General features: G+C 40.1%; 1 protein-coding gene and 1 long non-coding RNA gene across 4 annotated transcripts in view; one reads left to right on the top strand and one right to left on the bottom strand.

Moving 5' to 3' along the window:
- The window catches only part of LOC134334237 (protein shisa-6-like), a 189,978-nt gene that overhangs the window by 22,108 nt on the left and 144,828 nt on the right, over positions 1–23,042 (bottom strand). The gene's annotated exons all lie outside the window — the stretch shown is intronic.
- On the top strand, positions 7,888–9,851 carry LOC134334386 (uncharacterized). Of its 3 annotated transcripts, none has more exons than XR_010015481.1 (4): positions 7,888–7,924; positions 8,695–8,737; positions 9,030–9,073; positions 9,247–9,851. It is a non-coding gene; the product is annotated as an uncharacterized LOC134334386 (long non-coding RNA). The 3 variants fall into 3 exon arrangements; XR_010015482.1 differs by lacking the exon at positions 7,888–7,924 and adding an exon at positions 8,157–8,330; XR_010015480.1 differs by lacking the exon at positions 7,888–7,924 and having other exon boundaries at positions 8,670–8,737.

Raw genomic sequence — 23,042 nt, 5'->3', positions numbered from 1 at the left:
ATTATTTGCATTTTCCATACTGTCCCAACTTATTCTGATTTGGGGATGTAATATATACAGATACATGTGTACAGTATGACAAAATTATTTTTTCACATATCCCAGCTTGTTTGGAGCCCAGAGGTTTAAGGGCCTTGCTCAAAGAGCCCAAAGCTCTTTCACCAGGCTACCATTCTCCCTAAGAGTCCCTTTAGGTATGAGTGTGTGTATGTGTGTGAGTGTCCTGTGATGGACTGGCAACCTGTCCCGTGTGTTTCGTATCTTTCGAATTGGACCCACAGTGACCCTGAATAGGATAAAGTGGTGGTAAAACAGCCAATGAATGAATGAATGAATGAATGAATGAATGAATGAATGAACAACCAACCACACTAGCTGGTGTTTTGGTAATCAGTGAAAGAAAACACAGGGAAAAGGTTAAAAAAGAAAAAAACATAAAGCAAAACAAAAGACTTGAGAAGAAACTAAAGGACATTTGGGTGTAAATAAACCAACCATTTAGTTCACTGGCATGTTAAAATACAAAAGAGAAAATCAGAAAGAGAAATCAACCAGGAGAAGCTTAAAAACTTTGCCTGGGTGACACAGCAGTCTAAAACTCTAACTAACCACTTCAGAGTACTGACCGAGACCTTCATGGGTCCAATTTTGTGTGTTAGAAAGGAGAACTCTCCGAAATGGACAGGCCGTACAATAGGTGTGAGATTACGGCGTCTACACCCCGTCTGGTGCACTAAATGTCTGAGAGGACTGTAACGTTTAGTGACAGCATGTGGCAGACATGACCGAGTCTGGAATTATAAGTTTGGAGGTCACTTTTAGCACGGTCAGACTGAGAACATTGTATAATGGAGCAGTCGGTGCATTTATGTCTGACAGAAATGTGTCACAGATCGATAATATTGAATAAACTAACGAATAAATGTATACAAAACATTGTCTACTCAAGCTATCAGCTAAATAGTTCATCAGTGAGCTAATCAATCATCCTATTCAGGGTCGCAGTGGGTTAGATTCACTGGGCTAAAGGCAAGAAACTCCCGTCAATTATTTTGTTGCATTTTCATTTTATTATTATCATTTAGCAGATGCTTTTATCCAAAGTGACTTACAGTCCTGTGACAGTATATTGTCTAAGTAATTGAGGGATAAGGGCCTTGCTCAAGGGCCCTACTGTGGCAACATGGCAGTGGTGGGGCTTGAACCAGTGACCTTTTGATTACTAGTCCAGTACATTAACCACTAGGTTACAACTGGGGTGCCCACACTCATTCCTGGGTTATTTTAGCATCTCCAGTGAACCTGCCTGAAGGCCTTTGTACTGTGGGAGGAAAACCACACAGACAGGACTCGGACCCAGACCTCCCCACCTGGAAATCGAACCCAGGACCTTCTTGCTGTGAAGCAACAGTGATACCCACCGAGCCACCGCACAGCACAGACAATTCTGAAACACAATTGTTTATTAAAGTAAACAGACAATGCTCAGCGGGAGGCAGATTCGTGTGAAACAAAGGTTACGTGTTGACAGATTGGAGGAAGACGTCTCAGTCAGGTATGAAACACTAGCGCTGTTCCCTCACACTCCCTGAGCTGTGAAGTCATTAGGAGGTGAAGCTGCTATACACAAAGGGGTCTGTGTGAAAACCTAGTGATCTCTCTACATAGACGTGTTTTACATCATCCTACACTCCTGAGAAGAAGGCATGACTAAATTCTTAGATACTTTAAAATGCTCCAACTGAGGTGCCTTAATTCTGAGTCCGATGCTTCGTTAGCGGTCAGTGCGAGGACAAATGCAGAGTCACAAACTCATCACCAGAATTAAAATAATCAGCAATTTGAGCCACATGAGCTCTTTTGTTGGTTCTTCTAGACCAGTGACTGTGAGCCAAAACTTCTTATTCGAAATGAGTGCCTGACCACACAAATACTAAATGGGCACAAATTCCGAAAAGAAAAACACTTCAAAATATTGAGAAAAGTCATCCTAGAGCAGGGATACAATGATCGACTGGTAGATCACACCAGAGATGTTCACGAATCACAAAATACGAGTCAAGTCACGAGTCTTTAGACTAGAGTCCGAGTCAAGTCATGAGTCAAGTCTTTAGGCTGGAGTCCAAGTCAAGTCACGAGTCAATATAATCTACACAAAACATATATTGGAAATGTAGCATAGAAATAAACAAATAATCTGTAAGTTCAGATGTGGGCACAAATTCCCAAAAGAAAAACACTTCAAAATATTGAGAAAAGTCATCCTAGAGCAGGGATACATCGATCGACTGGTAGATCACACCAGAGATGTTCACGAGTGACAAAATACGAGTCAAGTCACGAGTCTTTAGGCTAGAGTCTGAGTCAAGTCACGAGTCTTTAGGCTAAAGTCTGAGTCAAGTCACGGGTCTTTAGGCTAGAGTCTGAGTCAAGTCAAGAGTCTTTAGGCTAGAGTCCGAGTCAAGTCAAGAGTCTTTAGGCTAGAGTCCGAGTCAAGTCACGGGTCTTTAGGCTAGAGTCTGAGTCAAGTCACGGGTCTTTAGGCTAGAGTCTGAGTCAAGTCAAGAGTCTTTAGGCTAGAGTCCGAGTCAAGTCACGGGTCTTTAGACTAGAGTCCGAGTCAAGTCACGAGTCTTTAGGCTAGAGTCTGAGTCAAGTCACGAGTCTTTAGGCTAGAGTCTGTCAAGTCAAGAGTCTTTAGGCTAGAGTCCGAGTCAAGTCACGGGTCTTTAGGCTAGAGTCTGAGTCAAGTCAAGAGTCTTTAGGCTAGAGTCCGAGTCAAGTCACGGGTCTTTAGACTAGAGTCTGAGTCAAGTCATGAGTCTTTAGGCTGGATTCCAAGTCAAGTCACGAGTCAATATAATCTACACAAAACATATATTGGAAATGTAGCGTAGAAATAAACAAATAATCTGTAAGTTCAGATAAAAAACAACAACAGATTAGCGACTGTATTTTGCTGTTTTATTTCGTGCCTTTACTTCCCTCGTCATTGTGCAAATGAATGTAATTTCCGTAACAAGAAGGTTTCAGTTAAAAGCTTAAACTGATATGTAAAAGCGCTCACAATAAATCACAGCACAGCGGCCAAAATCTAAAACACAGCAAAAAAGTCCATAATACTGCTTACCTTAGCTTCTGTTCTTCCAGATTCTATTAAATTTATAATCGTGTGTCCGATTAGGAATATAATCCGTTATTTTGTAAATGTGCTGATAATTAAAAACCTCCAAACTTCCCGGTTGTGAAGTAAAACACTAACTCGTTCGAAAGCCGATCAAGCGTTTCATTGACAATCATCTGTGTGACGCAAACTGAATAAATTCAAAAAACAGCATTTCTTACTATATATTTAAATCAGAAGGTCTGATTGGTTCAGAAAGCGGTTCTTTCAACCATTAGCGCCAATTCTGTAAGAGCGTTTCATTCACACCAGTGCACTACATAGGGTATTCCACCATTTTAAGTGAGATTCCAAAGATAGGGAGCGACGCTTCATCGCTACGCCGGAAGCTGGCTGGAACATTTACCCATTGCATGTGTTGCGGGTTAAAACGTCTGGAGCGTTATTAGAGAGCAGAAAATGACACGATCAGAATATAATATATAATTAATTGTCACACGTAACTAATGTTAACACACGCTGACGCTAGGGACTCATGTTGTGCACAAGTCATTTTTTGTGAGTCACGAGTCTGAGGTTGCTGTGTGTGCCCATCTCTGGATCACACCTCATTCAAACAGGTCAACATGATTGACATGAAATGTTTCTACGCCTCAGCCCGACTAAAGCACTGCTAATCTAGAAAGTTGTCATTCATCAGCACCATTTTTGCATTTTTCCTTTTGTAACCTACACTGTTTGTGAAGATGAGTGAGCAACCAAGCACAAAGAAACCTAAAACGATTCGATTCAGGAAAGAACACTAACTGCAGAGACGTCTGTTCTGTTCATACGTGGAAGCCGACAGAGAAATTTGAACCCTACAATCTGACATTCATATGAAGGCAAGCGCCTCTGCTGGACAATTTTGGAACTTGCTGGCTGAGGAATAATATCCAAACATAAGAAAATTTGCCGCATATTTGTCAGCATTTTTGGATCAACCTACTTGTGTGAATCAGCCTAAATATCGGCCCACCCTTACTGATGAACACTTGGAAGTCTGCTTGAGAATTGGCATCAGCAGCTACTGTCTAGACTACATAAACCTGGCCGACACCATTCAGAGCAAATCATCAGAATAAGGTTAGTGTGATTTTCAGTTGCTTGCCCTGTAAAGCTGAATATCAATATAGGAACTGAAGCTTTAAAGCTTTTTTGAAAAATGATGACGCCAACCTTAAAAAGTAGATTGTGATGACCTGTCAACTGAAATAGTAGATCTCAAGCCATGAAAGTGTGGGCAGCCCTGTCCTAGAGGATTAATGGCTGGTATAGCTGTAAAGTAAAGAGTGAGGAGGGATCCATAGTAATGCCTGTGGTTTTGGAATGTGATGTCCAGCAAGCTTAAAATCTAGCTTACTCACTGGTAGTAGCCAGAGCTGTAGGATCTACCAGAGTAAGACTGGTAAGTCCAAGAGTTGAACCACTATCCATCTTAATGTATTTTTTAAATGTCACTTCTCTATATCACTCTCTATATTCACTAGGCTAACCCTGGCGAGGTCTCTCCATCCACTCTGAAGCAGTGGAGCGCTGATGCTAAATTACATGCCTCTGCTTTAAGAGAGAGTGAAAGTTAAACATGACGGTCCCTACTGGATCTATAATTGTACCCGCCCTACATTACTGAATCAGCTGGGAGGTGAGAGATGTTACAACCAGTACACCACTTCAAACACTTAGTATTTATCATTCATATAGGAGAAAAATCTCGTCTTTTTATGATCAGCCAGCAAAACACCACCACGCTCATGTGAGTTACAGTGCAGCAATACGCTCCAGGAGTTTTTAAGCACCCAGTTGCTGGGTTAACTTGGTTACAACTTGTTAGAAAGAAGCACCAGTTACAACCCCAGATACCACCAAAATAACTTCTGTTTGGATTTCTTAGAACCTTGGTGCTTTTTAGAGAACCAGCTGTGTTTCCACCAGTTTTGGGAGCCAAGCCTACATCATCAATAGTGGGTGTTGCACAACGAAAGTAAAGAGTAGTAACATGATTGCGGAGGGTGTAGATTAATTGTGGGGATTTGTGCTGTTGTTACAGATGTTCATTTGTATGCAAAAAGCATCAATCTACTATTAGTGATAAGAGACGTAGACGGACGCCAATACAGACAGACAGACAGATATCAGCACACATGTTCTCAACCAGCCAATCACAAACAGTCTTTCCGTTCCGCATATATATGCTAATCATTCACACCTGTTTGTTATTACACACACACACACACACACACACACATATATATACTGTATATATATATATGTTTCGTTTTTCAGGCTTCTTTGCAAGGTATTGCCAACTCCTTGCCTTATTGAGTGTTTGATTTGCGTTCCTGTCTGATCTCTCTGGTTTTGATTCTCTTTTGTACTTTGTCTTTTGGATTCACCCTTTGATTTTGATAGCCTGTGTTATCTTGTTTTTTGGTATTGACCCTGGCTTGTATTTTGGTTTCTGGCTCTGTCTAATTTGCTCTCTGTTGCTTTGATTTTGCGATCAGGCTGTATTGCTTCTTATCAGAATAAAGCTGATGTACCTTTTAGCTCTGCTAGCGTTGAGGTCTGTTGCACGTTACAAATGATAAGAAAATAAAAAATCACGGTTGGACTACTGCAACTCCCAAATGTCAATGACCTCCAAGTCACTAGTCTCGCTCGACTTGATCCTTCACCCAGGACTCAAGAAAGACGAGCATCAAGGCTCTTCTCTGTACTTGCACCCATGTAGTGAAACGAACTTCCTTTGTCTGTTCAAACTTTTGAGTCTCTTGCTGTCTTTAAAACCCTTCATCACCTCTTTTACTTAACTTACTAACACTTTTACTTACTTACTTTCACTTACTAACACTCTTATTTCTTGTCCAAAAAACAAACCAAAAAATTAAAAACACTAACTTTAGTTCTAACAGAGTTTTAACAGATTTGTGTTTTTGGATTGTACTCTACTTAAACTAGAGTAAGGTAATGTTCATGGTGTGTATAGAAGCACTTAAGAGCACCTGCTAAATGCTAAAAATGTAAATGTAAGGACTATTATAAATAATGTAAGTAGGTGCAGTGAACGTACAACGTGCATATAAACAATATACAGTATGCAAAAAATATGTGCAAATTGTGCATCTGACTATATGACTTGGACTTAAACTAAAATAATAATATGAAAAGTAGTATATGTATTCTTATAAAAACCGATATAGGTGTAAATATATACAATATATACAATAGAAGAGTCACCAGGGAGCAAACGGAAGGGAAATACAAGAAATCCAAACAGAAAATTCAAAACTCAACACAACCAGGATACAACAAACTCAAGCCAATAACTGGCAGCCAGGAGCAAGGCTCCTTGAAAGGAACCATACTCAAAAAGGACACCCACCCTCCTTCTGTGGCCTACAATAGTATCATTACTAAACAGATGTATTTTGTTCTGATAATCAATCCAGCGGTTGGTTTGACCGTGAAACAAAACATCAGAACATTATAAGATTACATAGATCATGTTCAGAGTTTTTAATATAAACTCACTTTCTTATAAACACCATATAATAGTGACAGGCTTCTATTAAAGGCAATGCAATGCTCTTGCTTTTCTGTAGCGTTATTACATTGTTTTTATATTGCACAAACTAGATAGATAGATAGATAGATAGATAGATAGATAGATAGATAGATAGATAGATAGATAGATAGATAGATAGATAGATAGATAGATAGATAGATAGATAGATAGATAGATAGATAGATAGATACACTGTAAAAAATAAACATTTTTTTACAGGTTTTCCCAGTACATTTTTACAGTTTTTCCCTGTATTTATAAAAGACAGAATTTTTTTTGTAAAATTACAAGAATAAACTGTATATTGAAAAGTGTCATGTGATTTACCATAAAAAATCTGTATAAATGAAATACATAAACAAATCTGTTTTTTAACAGTTTTTAGATGACACTTTTAACAAAACTAACTGTAAAAATAAAGTAATCTTCATTGACAAAAATAGCAGAATCTTCTGTAATTTTCAAAAAAAAACCTTTTGTTATACCGATATATCACTGTCAAATAAATAAAAATACTGTTAATAATGCATTTAAAAATGTACAATTGCAAAAAAAAAATGTGAGCAAAGAAATAAATATTTTGTAATTTTGCATTTCTTAACCACTACTTTATATACATAAACTGGAAAAACAAAGGTATTGCCTACCTTATTAGACAGGCAACAATACAATTTAAACAGATTTTAACTTTTACTTTATTTATGCATTTGTATTAATTTAAAGATTGAATTGTTAAATAAGTGCATTTATACAAACTGTGTAAAACCATAGTCAAATTTAAAACGTTATTAACTGTGATTTATTCTCACATTTATAATATTTAAATCAAGCATAATTTACCCATCCCCACATTCCCCAATTCACAGAAAAATGTATTACAGTTCATCTGTGTAACATGTTGGGTGCACATTCCAACCAGAGCACCACAGATATAAAATGATGCTCTAACCTACCAGTTACACACTTTTGAGTGCCTGTTGGTTTTGCATAAAGAATATATGCTGGTGTGACACAAATCAATTACATTTTAGATTTAAACATGACTGCATTGTGTTTATTAGTTAACTTAACTTAGTTGCTTTATTTCCCTGGAACTACTTAATGCAATGAGTTTATAAGGTGATACCGGATATGATGCACCGGGGATTACGCAATACATCGTGAAGGCACATTGTGTTTCAATGGCATCTCAGGTAATGTGAAGCTTTACAAAATCTTTTTCCATATGTCTAATTGCATGCTAGTCATGATGTTTATCTTATTATATTGTTTAATATAGCTCTTTAGTTGAATAATATTCAAGTTTTATTGCTGTGCATGCTTTATTTGTTTAAAAATGCTAACGCTAATTCGCGCGTGCTAATGCTAACGCCGGACTTGCTTATAGTGATTTATTTATTAACATCTTTCCAGGGATTCTCTGAATCATATTAAAGTCTTGAGGCAGATTTTAATAGATTGCCGTTGGCTGACTGTATATTAAGTCCGGCTGCGCTGTGTGTGACAACGTTGCACTGCCGTGGTGCTAGCTAGTGCTAAGCTAGTCAAGTTCAACAGCCAGTATTCTCAACTTGTGGCAGTAAGATTCTTTCCCGTAAGGTAAAAATGGCTTAAATTACTTAATGCAGAAATATATTAGAAGAAGGTAGAAAATAAAAGATGTGTAATATTTGCATTAAAAAACATGGACACACAACCTAGCTAGCTAAGATGTGAGCAGGCAGCTCGAGCCTGAGGGGAACTTCATGCTTTATGTTTGGCGCTCACGTTCTGCACAAACTTAAAAACAAAGTGATTCTGTAACGTTAGTATCATTACAAACCTGAGTTTTGTGACTGTTATCCTGGAAAGCGCACACATGTAAACAGTATTGGATAATCAGTTAATTTGTAATGTTACTATAGAAATAATATTTTAGTTATTTACAATTAAATAACTGATGTCTTGTATCTTCTGTTTACAGATGGTTGGAAATGTGTATTTGCAGTTGGACTGACCTTTTACTGGTAATTTTTTTTCTACATTTTATGCTAAATTGAAGAATATTGAGCTACTTTTGACTGAACACTGAGTTAAGTTTAGATTAAGTGAAGAAGAAAAAATGTGGAAATTCTTATTATTTATTCTGTTTGGTTCTTTTACTTACTTTTTAGTTTTATGTATTTTATGTCTTTTCTTATTTAAGCTGGTATTTCTTTATAAATATTTGTCTTGCTGATTTTGATTTCCTTTAGTTTTCTTTAGTAATTTTTTATTTATATATAATTTTAATAGTATCCAATTTCATCTACAATTTAGGATTCCTCCAATCACGCAATACCATCAGCGCTAGGAGGGTGAAGGTAAGCACAAGTTTCCTCTGAGTTGTTACAGCAACCACCCCATCTTTTTGGGCCAATGTTCGTCTGAGTTAAAATATAGGTTGAAGTGAGATGTCAGTTATGTTAAGTCCTAAATGGAAATTTGTGTACTGTTAAGTTTAAGAAAGTGATTTTCCCCCTCTGTTCCATTGTAGGATGGTGATATGGCTGCAACTGAACGGGTGATCGGGAGACTGTTCTTGGGATCTATGTGACTAGAGTTGAGGGAGCTGAAGCCATGGACCCCCCCTGCCAATACTGGAGTGGTATTAGACGGTGGTGTGGTTCTAGAAGACCTGGGCAGTGTGTTCTTTGCCTTTGCAGTTCGGGCTGATTTATGCCTTATATATTTATAACCTTATGATTTAGAACTTGAGTTACCCTGCTACATTCAGATACACTTTTGATGTACTCCAAAAACTGTTTCTGGAACTAGATGCTAACAAACTGTCTCATAAAGCTCAATTACTAAATATAAAGCTATTCAGTGAGATGTAGTCCATACTGAGTATTACACTTGTGACGTACTGTTTATCGAATCCCACTGTGGTTGCACTTTCTGAAAACTTTAATGTTGGCACTGACTTTTGTGCATAATTCAGATTTGTTCAGAAGTGTTTCATGCCCATGTTTTGCAGACATTTCACTTAACTGTGTGCTGCTTTGTTAAACATTTTCCATTTAAATGAATTCTGATTGCACTTATTGTATGCTGTATTGTGTTAGACATCTGATTCTTACACTGATCAGCCATAACATTAAAACCTCCTTGTTTCTACACTTACTGTTTTTGTGTGAAAATTATTTGGGTCAAAAATAGCTGAACTGTGGTGCATTTTGATCCATTTTGAAGCTGAAATTAACAAAAGCTATTTATATACTGCATTTATAAAGTTCTATATATGTTCTGAAGTTCTATGTAACATGTAACAGCTGCAAAATTTCACAGTAAGTATTATGCAGACAAATCTTAACCTACTTCAAATTTTTGTATTTTGTATATTTTTTTAAATGAAGAATAACAATTTAAAAATACAGTTAACTTATGTTTTAGAGAAAGAAAATGCTTTTATTTTGACAGTTAATTAATGTATTTAGATAATAAAAAAAAGACAATTTAACAGATATTTTTTGCAATACCTCTGACAGTTAATTTAAAATTGGGCTTTTGCTAAGTAAAATTACATGGTTTTTTTTGTTTTATATGCAAATATTTTGTGAAAACAGTAGTAATTATCTGTACTTAAACTTTTCTTTATCATTTATAAAGATAATTATTCTGTTTTTTTAGAGGTGTATGACACTGTTCTAACAATTAATATATGTTGAAAGTAGAAGATTTCATGAAATTATAGGACAATTTCCTGTAAAATTACAGTGATAGATGTTAATTATGGTAAATATAATTACCGTTTTTTTACAGTTTATCTCTGTTTTAAATTTTACAGTTTTTTCCTGTTTTTTTGCAGACATTCTCTGGTGCCCCTGCTGCCAGAAAAATACCGTTTTTTTACGCTTTTTTTTTTTTACAGTGTAGATACTTTATTGATCCTGAGGGAAATTAGAGTCCCAGTAGCATTATACATCAAATACACACTATAAAAATTCAACAATATAAACAGCACAAACATAACCAAGATTGAAGGTAACCCGAGTTTTACATTTATTGCAGAACTACAGAGCAGTTATTAAAGATGAGGATGGATTGATTGTAAATAAACAAACGAATGGAATTAAAAGTGCAGGAAGGTGCAGTTCCAAGTACACAGTATATGGTACAGATTAAATATTAAATATAAAGTGATAAGTGACGAGTATTGCACATTGAATTGGGCCAATATAGCTACTGTATATCTGTATATACATCAACATACCTATGCATGTGTATGAATATACTTAAGTACACATATGTATGCGTATATACTCATACATACATGGCTACATGTAGGGCCCTCAGTCCTTAGCGATCACTCGCTGTCCTCGAATGCTAGAGTTATAGAGCCTAATGGCTCTGGGGACAAAGGACCTTTTTAGTCTGTCCATGGAGCAGCTCAGTGACAGCAGTCTGTCACTGAACATACTCCTCTGTTTTATAATAACTACTGCTTCATACTAATAATAATATAATAATAATCTTTATTTTTTATCACTTTTTCAAAGAACAAAATCATAAAGAATTTTACAAATGAAAGCAACTAAATACAATTTTAGAAAAAACAAAGCACAAGACAGCAAAATATAGAAACGTTAAACGCAAATGCAACTTTAAGAGCAGTAAAAGCAAAGAAAAGAACAGTTTTATAAATGCAGGTGCACTTGTTATATATTATTATAAACTTGCTTTTAAAAATAAAATAAAAAAAAACACCAGCTTCAGTTCTTTAGGGAATAGTTTCCATTTTCCTTTAGATTTAGGATGATGTTGACTGGCCTGCATCCCGTAATTGCTGCCGATCTGTGGGCTGCACATACACATCTTAAAGCACTTCATTGGAATTAGATCTGGTGACTGGGGAGGTCACTGAAGCACAATAAAATTATTGCTCTGTTCATGGAACAGTTTGCTGAGAGTGGCTGTCATACGATGGGTAAATTGTGGGCAAATAAGATGTAACTATGAGATTGGTGTTTGTGTGCACTGTTTCATTTGTGTCCTGATCAACCATGTACTTGAGAAAAGCCAGTACTTCTTCAGCTTCAGACTTACTGGTACTTACTGTTAAAGGAACCCTCATTTATTTTAGGGTTGTGGTGGAAACAGGAAAACTAAGGTACCCTAGATCTCTAGACCTCTGGGAGATAGCTAGGAGAGATAATTCTTTCAGCAGGTTCTGGATACAGTGAGGTTTATAATTGTGACAAGCTTAAATTTAGGTCAGTGCAATACTGCTGCTTTTATATAGCATTGTTACATTGTTATTACATTGTAATAACTATGTAACTACTGCTTATGATAATACTACTACTAATAATAATAATAATATGTTTTAAACAAAGTTTTACAAAGTGCCTAAAATGACAGCAATAAAATAAATTTTTATGAGTAAACAATTAAAATACAGTAAAATTCAGAAACATGCAAATGCAACACAAGTGTAATGATGGGCTCTTGACACATGAACTAGACTAACACAAGACAAGATTCCCTAAACATGATACAACCAACCAACCAACCAACACAACCATGAAACATGAACCAATCACCAATTCATTAACAACAAGACCATCAAAATCATTAACAGCTTCCTTAAAATGCTTTAAATAGTAAACGTGTAATGAGGTTCAGCTGTGGATCATAAGCTTTGGACCAATCATAGCATAGGGGTGTCAATTTGCTTCCCCAACCATGTGCTCCCAGAGACAGGGGCATAGCACATACACTTGGGTAGGAGCTCCGGGACCACAGAGAGGCTGGATTCATGACAAAAAGCAGTAAAGGTGAAGAAAAGGACCAAGTGCAGGCACACATGGTAAAAGGAATGAAATGTTACTTATAAGCTAATCTAAACAGGTGGCTCTTAACCCTCATCTTAAATACGCCAAGATCATATAAATCCTTCAGGTCATCAGGAAGGGAGTTCCTTAGATTATGGCCATAATGAGAAAAGGCTACAGTTCCACTTCTATTTTGAGTGACCAGTATGGCCAGCATGTTCATGTTGGATGATCTGAGGGCTCTTGATGGGACAAACCTAATAACCACGTCACTGAGGAGCTGCGGAGACCAACAGGATCAAATATAAATGATTTTTTTATGCATTTTAGCCCCCACTTTTCTCCCAATTTAGCATAGCCAGTCCGCTGCTGGGGATCCCGATGGTGTCCAAGGAGGGTGTATATTCACCTGACACACTCTCCCTCCGACGTGTATGAAGTGCTAACAATGCTTTCTTTATTTACCCATACTTCAGTAGATTTGCGAGTGAGGTCAACTTTGCATACAAAGAGCCATGCCCTGATCTCTGCACTCCTCCACTTTCTGTACAGGTGCCCTGGGCAACCAAGGTCCTTACACAGCATTGATAACCCCAACCCTTAGTCTAATCTTTCCCACCCAGCAGACTTGCTAGAGGGTGCCCAGCCGACCAGAGCTGAGATTCGAACCTGGGAGCTCAGAATCTCGGCGCTGGTGTGCTAGTGGATTATCCCACTTTAGATTCTTTGTGTGTTTGGGATCAAGTTTTTTTTACTGATCACAACGTTAGAGGAAAATAAAACTAATATTAGTCCATAAATAAAATGTATTTCTGTCTTTAGAAAAAACTTCTTGTAGGTTAAAGCACCAGCGGGAAGCAGGAGTGCGACGATGTGCTCGCAGGAATAACCACAGATTTAACTGATGTCTCCTTTATTATGTAAGAAGTAACATCACTCAAAACTGCCCTTAATCCTGCGCAGTGTATACACTCCTGCTCCCATCCCAGGAACCAAAACTGTGGAAAGCTTCTGAAAAACAGCAACGCTGAGCTAAATATGAAGATTATCAGAACAAACGTAATAACACTCCTTGTTTACAATCTTGCTCAATAGTAAATCACAGTAAATCACGGGTAGAGCATGGCTGCAATTCTACAGCCGGCAATTCCTGGAAGAAACGTATTTAGTCCTCTAAATCATTAGAAATCAATTAATACACACAATATTGCTAGATCTGCGCATCCTATGCCAACTTACACTATATTACCAAACGTATTCACTCACCCATCCAAATCATTGAATTCAGGTGTTCCGATCACTTCCATGGCCACAGGTGTATAAAACCAAGCACACAGGCATGCAGACTGCTTCTACAAACATTAGTGAAAGAATGGGTCGCTCTCAGGAGCTCAGTGAATTCCAGCGTGGTACCATGATAGGATGCAACCTGTGAAATTTCCTCACTACTAAATATTCCACAGTCGACTGTCAGTGGTATTATAACAAAGTGGAAGTGATTGGGAACGACAGCAACTCAGCCACGAAGTGTTAGGCCACGTAAAATGACAGAGCAGGGTCAGGTGGGGCGGTCCGGGTCCTTTCTGTGTGGAGTTTGCATGTTCTCCCCGTGTCTGCGTGGGTTTCCCCCAGGTGCTCCAGTTTCCTCTCACAGTCCAAAGACATGCAAATGAGGTGAATTGGAGATACAAAATTGTCCATGATTGTGTTTAATATAACCTTGAGAAGTGATGAACCTTGTGTAACGAGTAACTACCGTGTGTCTGTCATGAATGTAACCAAAGAGTGTAAAACATGACGTTAAAATCCAAGACTCTAGAGCAGTGGAGACGTGTTCTCTGGAGTGACAAATCACGCTTCGTCGTCTTGACAAGTCTGGGTTTGGCGGTTGGCAGGAGAACGGTACTTGTATGACTGCATTGTGCCGAGTGTAAAGTTTGGTGGAGGGGGATTATGGTGTGGAGTTGTTTTTCAGGAGTTGGGCTCGGCTCCTTAGTTCCAGTGAAAGGAACTCTTAATGCTTCAGCATACCAAAAGATTTTAGATTTTAGTCCATAATAACATGGATAAGTGAGTTTGGTGTGGAAGTCCTGACCTCAACCTGATAGAACACCCTTGGGATGAATTAGAGCGGAGACTGTGAGCCAGGCCTTCTCGTCCAACATTAGTGTCTGACCTCACAAATGCGCTTCTGGAGGAACGGTCAAAAATTCCCATAAACACACTCCTAAACCTTGTGGAAAGCCTTCTTAGAAGAGTTGAAGCTGTTATAGATGCAATGGGTGGGCCGACATCATATTAAACCCTATGGATTAAGAATGGGAGTCACTCAAGTTCATATGCGTGTGAAGGCAGACGAGCGAATACTTTTGGCAATATAGGGTATCTAGAACCATGCAGCTTTCAAAAAGCAGCAAACCACATCCACATCCACATCCATACAGACAAGACAAGACGTTAGCCACAGTGGAAAAAAGAACGTGATAAATCAGTATTCAGTTAAATTTAATTAAATATGTTGTGTCAGACTCGTCTGTTTACATATTTAAATAAGAAGTTCCTAAACAGGACGCTAAGCTCCACATTTGTCTAGCAGCTCATCAGTTTTGATGCAGATTGAATGATTTATTGAATATTTATTCTGTATTTCTGTGTGACTGCTTTTTGATTGATTGCTTGATGTGTTTTTCCCAAATTAAGACAGAATCACAGTAAAAAAAAAAAAAAAAACCAGCCGTTGATGCAGCGGTATGACGCAAGACTCCGAAAATGAGCTGCAATTACAGGGTTTAACTGTGCTCTGGTATTTCCATCCCGCACATCTGGAACAGAAAACAACTCCTAATATTTACTTAATCAAACACATTTATATGAAATACAAACTTTTTTTGCATGCTGGAGTTTTTTAATACCTCAGTGTCACTGCTGGACTGAGAATAGTCCACCAACCAAAAATATATCCAGCCAACAGCGCCCTGTGGGCAGCGTCCTGTGACCACTGATAAAGGTCTAGAAGATGACCAACTCAAACAGCAGCAATAGATGAGCGATCGTCTCTGACTTTACATCTACAAGGTGGACCAACTAGGTAGGAGTGTCTAATAGAGTGGGCAGTGAGTGGACACAGTGTTTAAAAACTCCAGCAGCGCTGCTGTGTCTGATACACTCGTACAAGCACAACACACACTAACACACCACCACCATGTCATTGTCACTGCAGTGCTGAGAATGAAACCACCTAAATAATACCTGCTCTGTGGTGACCTGTGGGGGTCCTGACCATTGAAGAACAGGGTGAAAGCAGGCTAAAAAAAAGCATGCAGAGAAACAGATGGACTACAGTCAGTAATTGTAGAACTACAAAGTGCTTCTATATGGTAAGTGAAGCTGATTAAATGGACAGTAAGTGTAAAAACAAGGAGGTGGTTTTAATGTTATGGCTGATCAGTGTACAGTATACTGTATACATGACACAATCAGCAATATCACAGACATTAATATCACATACAGTTGTCACAAATCAAGCCTCTTTGTGCTCCTGGAGCTCATGTATATGTGGAGAGCATTGAATTGAAGAGTTTATACCAGAGTTTATACCAGACAGCAGTGTGTTCTCAAGGAAAGTCATGCTATGCTCTACAGTATGTGATCCTCCAGTGTTTCTGTTGGCGCCTCGACTAGACAGGAGTCGCTGTTGCAAACCACGACTTCTTCCCTCTCATACACAGCCAGTGGTGTCTAATGAGAGCCCGGCCCAGTTTGGTAGCATCGAGACTTGAACTCGAAAGCTCAGATTCCTTACAGTGGAAGGTTTGAATATTACACACCATCTTTTAAAATAATAATAAAAAAAAACAACATTAATTATATTTATTTATTTTTACCACAGTAGCACACACCTTCGTCAAAATCTGTATTAATGAATCACACTTCACCGTCTTAGCATTCTCCTCTTTTGGATTTAATAACGCTAAGATGCCGCTCAGTGGTGCAGCAGTAAAAACACGTGCTGGAACCAGAGCTGGGATCTCAAATACTCTGCCTGCCGGCTGGGCTAAGCAGCAACATGAACAACGATTGGCCTGTTGTTCAGATAGGGGTGGGATATTAAAGTCGGATAGGGACTCTCTCATGACCAATGCGATTACGACCTCCGCTGGCTGACTGATGGCGCCTGCACAGAGACAGGAAAAGAGTGCTGTCAGGGTGTGTCTCTCCGTACACAGTACTGATCCGCATTGCACTCGTCAAAGTGTAGGTGACAAAATGAATACGGGTGCTGCCCACGTGTCGGAGGGGGCGTGGGTTAGCTTTGTCCTCCTCAATCAGAGCAGGGATCGGCATTAGCATTGATGGAGAGGAAGCATGACGCAATTGGGCAATTGAACGCAGATTTATATAAATATATAAATACAAAAGTGAGTACACCCCTCACATTTCTGCAAATATTTTATTATATCTTTTCATGGGACAACACTATAGACATGAAACTTGGATATAACTTAGAGTAGTCACTGTACAACTTGTATAGCAGTGTAGATTTACTGTCTTCTGAAAATAACTCAACACACAGCCATTAATGTCTAAATAGCTGGCAACATAAGTGAGTACACCCCACAGTAAACATGTCCAAATTGTGCCCAAAGTGTCAACATTTTGTGTGACCACCATTATTATCCAGCACTGCCTTAACCCTCCTGGGCATGGAATTCACCAGAGCTGCACAGGTTGCTACTGGAATCCTCTTCCACTCCTCCATGATGACATCACGGAGCTGGTGGATGTTAGACACCTTGAACTCCTCCACCTTCCACTTGAGGATGCGCCACAGGTGTTCAATTGGGTTTAGTCCATCACCTTTACCTTCAGCTTCCTCAGCATTGCAGTTGTCATCTTGGAGGTTGTGTTTGGGGTCGTTATCCTGTTGGAAAAGGGAGGGGATCATGCTCTGTTTCAGAATGTCACAGTACATGTTGGAATTCATGTTTCCCTCAATGAACTGCAGCTCCCCAGTGCCGGCAACACTCATGCAGCCCAAGACCATGATGCTACCACCACCATGCTTGACTGTAGGCAAGATACAGTTGTCTTGGTACTTCTCACCAGGGCGCCGCCACACATGCTGGACACCATCTGAGCCAAACAAGTTTATCTTGGTCTCGTCAGACCACAGGGCATTCCAGTAATCCATGTTCTTGGACTGCTTGTCTTCAGCAAACTGTTTGCGGGCTTTCTTGTGCGTCAGCTTCCTTCTGGGATGACGACCATGCAGACCGAGTTGATGCAGTGTGCGGCGTATGGTCTGAGCACTGACAGGCTGACCTCCCACGTCTTCAACCTCTGCAGCAATGCTGGCAGCACTCATGTGTCTATTTTTTAAAGCCAACCTCTGGATATGACGCCGAACACGTGGACTCAACTTCTTTGGTCGACCCTGGCGAAGCCTTTTCCGAGTGGAACCTGTCCTGGAAAACCGCTGTATGACCTTGGCCACCATGCTGTAGCTCAGTTTCAGGGTGTTAGCAATCTTCTTATAGCCCAGGCCATCTTTGTGGAGAGCAACAATTCTATTTCTCACATCCTCAGAGAGTTCTTTGCCATGAGGTGCCATGTTGACTATCCAGTGGCCAGTATGAGAGAATTGTACCCAAAACACCAAATTTAACAGCCCTGCTCCCCATTTACACCTGGGACCTTGACACATGACACCAGGGAGGGACAACGACACATTTGAACACAATTTGGACATGTTCACTGTGGGGTGTCCTCACTTATGTTGCCAGCTATTTAGACATTAATGGCTGTGTGTTGAGTTATTTTCAGAAGACAGTAAATCTACACTGCTATACAAGCTGTACACTGACTACTCTAAGTTATATCCAAGTTTCATGTCTATAGTGTTGTCCCATGAAAAGATATAATGAAATATTTGCAGAAATGTGAGGGGTGTACTCACTTTTGTGATACACTACAGTGAAACTGAGCTACAGCATGGTGGCCAAGGTCATACAGCTGTTTTCCAGGACAGGTTCCACTCGGAACAGGCTTCGCCAGGGTCGACCAAAGAGGTTGAGTCCACGTGTTCGGCGTCATATCCAGAGGTTGGCTTTAAAAAATAGACACATGAGTGCTGCCAGCATTGCTGCAGAGGTTGAAGACGTGGGAGGTCAGCCTGTCAGTGCTCAGACCATACGCCGCACACTGCATCAACTCGGTCTGCATGGTCGTCATCCCAGAAGGAAGCTGACACACAAGAAAGCCCGCAAACAGTTTGCTGAAGACAAGCAGTCCAAGAACATGGATTACTGGAATGCCCTGTGGTCTGACGAGACCAAGATAAACTTGTTTGGCTCAGATGGTGTCCAGCATGTGTGGCGGCGCCCTGGTGAGAAGTACCAAGACAACTGTCTCTTGCCTACAGTCAAGCATGGTGGTGGTAGCATCATAGTCTTGGGCTGCATGAGTGTTGCTGGCACTGGGGAGCTGCAGTTCATTGAGGGAAACATTAATTCCAACATGTACTGTGACATTCTGAAACAGAGCATGATCCCCTCCCTTCGAAAACTGGGCCTCATGGCAGTTTTCCAACAGGATAACGACCCCAAACACAACCTCCAAGATGACAACTGCCTTGCTGAGGAAGCTGAAGGTAAAGGTGATGGACTAAACCCAATTGAGCACCTGTGGCGCATCCTCAAGTGGAAGGTGGAGGAGTTCAAGGTGTCTAACATCCACCAGCTCCGTGATGTTATCATGGAGGAGTGGAAGAGGATTCCAGTAGCAACCTGTGCAGCTCTGGTGAATTCCATGCCCAGGAGGGTTAAGGCAGTGATAATAATGGTGGTCACACAAAATATTGACACTTTGGGCACAATTTGGACATGTTCACTGTGGGGTGTACTCACTTATGTTGCCAGCCATTTAGACATTAATGGCTGTGTGTTGAGTTATTTTCAGAAGACAGTAAATCTACACTGCTATACAAGTTGTACACTGACTACTCTAAGTTATATCCAAGTTTCATGTCTATAGTGTCGTCCCATGAAAAGATATAATAAAATATTTGCAGAAATGTGAGGGGTGTACTCACTTTTGTGATACACTGTATATATATATATATATATATATATATATATATATATATATATACAAAACGCATAAAATGCTAAGATAACACTGCTTGCTCAAATGCACAGTGCAAACTGTGAAGTTTGGTGGAGGAGGTAAAAGTCAGCACTGTTTTCATGGCTTATAGTGCAGTCAATGGTAAAATTGTAATCTTACACCATATAATACAATTCTAGATAATTCTGTGCATTCAGCTTTGTGGTAACAGTTTGGGGAATGCCCTTCCATGTTTTGTATGGCAGTTCCACCATAGCATAACAACTTGCTTAAGGCAGTTGTAGCCTAGCGGTTAAGGTACTGGACTAGTACTCAAAAGCTCACTGGTTCAAGCCCCACCACTGCCAGGTTGCTGCTGTTGGGCCCTTGAGCAAGGCCCTTAACCCTCAATTGCTCAGACTGTATACTGTCAAACTACTGTAAGTTGCTTTGGATAAAAACATCTGCTAACACATTATATTTAATATTACTTGTAATGAATCTAAAGGATTCAGGATCAAATCTGATTGTACAAAGTTGGCTGTTGTGGCCTAGCGGTTAAGGTACTGGACTATTAATCAAAAGGTCGCTGGTTCAAGACCCGTCACTGCCTGGTTGCCACTATTAGGACCTTTAGCAAGGCCCCTAACCCTTAATTGCTCAGACAATATACAGTCACAGCACTGTAAGTCGCTTTACTCTGATTTCCTTCGGGATCAATAAAGTATCTATCTATCTATCTATCTATCTATCTATCTATCTATCTATCTATCTATCTATCTATCTATCTATCTATCTATCTATCTATCTATCTATCTATCTAATGAAAACGCTTCTGCAAAATGCTGAACATGTAAATGATTAACTTTATATTGTAAGTTTTGTTTTCTGGAAGTTTCTTTCTTGCACCATTTTCCCAACTTCTCATATCTCCGTCTGATGCAGACGTTCACTCTTCGGTCTGGTGCAGACCTGTGAACTGTTGTTTTCACCGATTGATTTGGCGGAACCTAATCAAGAGTCCTCGCCATCCCACCGGGACACGGAGAAATAGAGCCAATTAACTTGGGCTTGTGAACACGGCGCATCGGAGAGCGTGACTGACACCAGCATCTGACAGCCGTCTCCTGGCATTTATTACGAGCCGCGCTGATTTATGCCGCGCCGCTTCTTTCCTCGGAGCTAAGTGCATCCGAACCTGGCGTGATGGAGTGGCCAAAACAAAGAAAGAGCCATGAGCGCTATTGATTAGCTGCCCCAGCTTGTGCGTTCGCCCATAAATATAAGTCTTCTTCTGAACGTCTCGAATAAAAAAAGGCATCTCGAGTAATTAGCTTTAGTAATTATAACCGGATTGTGGTGAGGACTGAGGGGAAAGTGTGTGGAGGAGAATATCGCCAATCATTTTGAAGTATGAGGCTTGAGGAACAGAACTTTTGTAACCTTGCTGTGAAGATACAGGGTCTGTCTGAAAACCTAGTGAGCTGCCTTGCTGCCTACTACCTACCTGATCAGCTACCTGAGTAGAGAGGATTCTAATAAGACATCAAACTCATAAGGCAGATTATTTAGACACACTACTCAGATGGCGATTAATGTCTAGTTCACACTACATGATTTTTGCCCTGATTTTCGCTCACCGACTGGTCGGCGCTAGATTTGCCGGCTCGGGAGCAACTCAGAGTTCGCTCTGCGATCGAAACTCGGCTCTCAATTGCTATGTGTGAACTGCTCAACAACTTGCTGAGCGATCTGCGACTGAAGATACATACAGTGTATCACGAAAGTGAGTACACCCCTCACATTTCTGCAAATATTTCATTATATCTTTTCATGGGACAACACTATAGACATGAAACTTGGATATAACTAAGAGTAGTCAGTGTACAACTTGTATAGCAGTGTAGATTTACTGTCTTCTGAAAATAACTCAACACACAGCCATTAATGTCTAAATAGCTGCAACATAAGTGAGTACACCCCACAGTGAACATGTCCAAATTGTGCCTAAAGTGTCAATATTTTGTGTGACCACCATTATTATCACTGCCTTAACCCTCCTGGGCATGGAATTCACCAGAGCTGCACAGGTTGCTACTGGAATCCTCTTCCACTCCTCCGTGATGACATCACGGAGCTGGTGGATGTTAGACACCTTAAACTCCTCCACCTTCCACTTGAGGATGCGCCACAGGTGCTCAATTGGGTTTAGTCCATCACCTTTACCTTCAGCTTCCTCAGCAAGGCAGTTGTCATCTTGGAGGTTGTGTTTGGGGTCGTTATCCTGTTGGAAAACTGCCATGAGGCCCAGTTTTCGAAGGGAGGGGATCATGCTCTGTTTCAGAATGTCACAGTACATGTTGGAATTCATGTTTCCCTCAATGAACTGCAGCTCCCCAGTGCCAGCAACACTCATGCAGCCCAAGACCATGATGCTACCACCACCATGCTTGACTGTAGGCAAGATACAGTTGTCTTGGTACTTCTCACCAGGGCGCCGCCACACATGCTGGACACCATCTGAGCCAAACAAGTTTATCTTGGTCTCATCAGACCACAGGGCATTCCAGTAATCCATGTTCTTGGACTGCTTGTCTTCAGCAAACTGTTTGCTGGCTTTCTTGTGCGTCAGCTTCCTTCTGGGATGACGACCATGCAGACCGAGTTGATGCAGTATGCGGTGTATGGTCTGAGCACTGACAGGCTGACCTCCCACGTCTTCAACCTCTGCAGCAATGCTGGCAGCACTCATGTGTCTATTTTTTAAAGCCAACCTCTGGATATGACACCGAACACGTGGACTCAACTTCTTTGGTCGACCCTGGCGAAGCCTGTTCCGAGTGGAACCTGTCCTGGAAAACCGCTGTATGACCTTGGCCACCATGCTGTAGCTCAGTTTCAGGGTGTTAGCAATCTTCTTATAGCCCAGGCCATCTTTGTGGAGAGCAACAATTCTATTTCTCACATCCTCAGAGAGTTCTTTGCCATGAGGTGCCATGTTGAATATCCAGTGGCCAGTATGAGAGAATTGTACCCAAAACACCAAATTTAACAGCCCTGCTCCCCATTTACACCTGTGACCTTGACACATGACACCAGGGAGGGACAACGACACATTTGGGCACAATTTGGACATGTTCACTGTGGGGTGTACTCACTTATGTTGCCAGCTATTTAGACATTAATGGCTGTGTGTTGAGTTCTTTTCAGAAGACAGTAAATCTACACTGCTATACAAGCTGTACACTGACTACTCTAAGTTATATCCAAGTTTCATGTCTATAGTGTTGTCCCATGAAAAGATATAATGAAATATTTGCAGAAATGTGAGGGGTGTACTCACTTTCGTGATACACTGTATCTGGATATGAGTCGGCCGACTGGCAATGAGTACTATGTTGAACAGCCAATG

This window comes from Trichomycterus rosablanca, chromosome 2 (genome assembly GCF_030014385.1).
Source record: "Trichomycterus rosablanca isolate fTriRos1 chromosome 2, fTriRos1.hap1, whole genome shotgun sequence".
Lineage (NCBI taxonomy): Eukaryota > Metazoa > Chordata > Actinopteri > Siluriformes > Trichomycteridae > Trichomycterus > Trichomycterus rosablanca.
The sequence above is the reverse complement of the archived record's forward strand: the minus strand, read 5'-3'. Positions and strand labels throughout refer to the sequence as shown.